Consider the following 1,444-nt stretch of genomic DNA (forward strand, 5'->3'; position numbering starts at 1 on the left):
GATTAGAAATCCTAATATATTTTTCTAAGCATCATTCTAATACTTAAAAAGAGTACAAGATTCAAATATACATGTTAGTTTAAAGTACTAAATTCAAATGGAATGCAAGTCCAACACAATTGGCAATCGTCTCGGCTATTGAAGTATTATCGGATCGGATTTAATATCTTATTTTTATTAAAAAATATCAATAAAATCTCTTTTTTTTATTCTTTTAAATATATTTACTCTTAAAATATTATTAAACATATTTTTTCAAATAATAAAAACAAAATAATACAATATATATGATAATTAGTAATTAAAATAAAACATAAAAGAATATTTATTTATTTATTTTTTGCGAATTTGTGGATATGCGGATATTTATATAAAATCTACAATCCGATCTTTTTAGTGTGTGGATCATATCAACATTCGAAATTTTTTGAATTGGATTCGGATAAATACCGCGAATATGTGAATCGAATCTGATCCATAAACACCTATAACCTAACACTATATTTAACGATAGATGTCTCAGTTTATTTTTTGATAATTTAAGACTGAAAGTTCGACCACCCATGAATAAGGGAGGAGAAACTTTTGGCTTAAAAGCCAGTAAAAAACATTTGAGAATAACAAAACATAGATCAACAACAGTACATAAGCAATTACCTCTAACAAATATAACATTATAACACCCACATAATAGTGCCAAACACAATAACAACAGTCAAACCTTTAATTAGCATTGCCGTCCACGTGAATAAATGTTATTCATCTCGACCAAAACAGAGGAAAATCACCAAGATTACTAGCACCACTTTATGCTTTTTGGGCAAGTATCTTTTGCAACAGCTCTTCACTTTTCCAAGTATATGAAGCTTTTATTTGATGTCACCTTCTTGACTTTAGCCAACCCTCTTTCTCCTTCTTGAACTAGTTTTGATGGATAACTCTTCAATCTTCTCACTTTCGACTGACACCTTTCTAAGATACACTAATGCTGCTTCTTCACTCTGCAGCTCGACTTCAACTGAGCTCCCATTCTCTAAGTTTTGAGAGCCCATCTTCGAATTTTACATCCTCTCCATCGCTAATATGATTCCAACCTTATATAGCATCTTTTTGCTTCTTCGTGAGGATCAATTTTGCTTCTCTTTTTGTTGATTTTTCTTTGTAGCTCTCTTATTTCTAGAAAAATTCGTAGTAATTCTTTTATCCTTCAGACGCTCTATATAGCACCAATTTTTACTCTTAATTTTCTTTTAGCTTTTGGTTATTTGTACTTTTTATTTCGCTATTGTGACATTAGGACTTACTGCAACCTTACTCTTTTGGATTTTTTTACACCTAACAGATTCATTATGTAGAGTTTCATTTTTGATAGTTTCTTCAAAGCCAAGTAGATATAAGAGAGCAAAAACAGATTTATCATCATACACATTGTGGGCTACTTCAA

The sequence above is a fragment of the Arachis duranensis genome, chromosome 1, assembly GCF_000817695.3.
Source record: "Arachis duranensis cultivar V14167 chromosome 1, aradu.V14167.gnm2.J7QH, whole genome shotgun sequence".
In the NCBI taxonomy this organism is placed as follows: Eukaryota; Viridiplantae; Streptophyta; class Magnoliopsida; order Fabales; family Fabaceae; genus Arachis; species Arachis duranensis.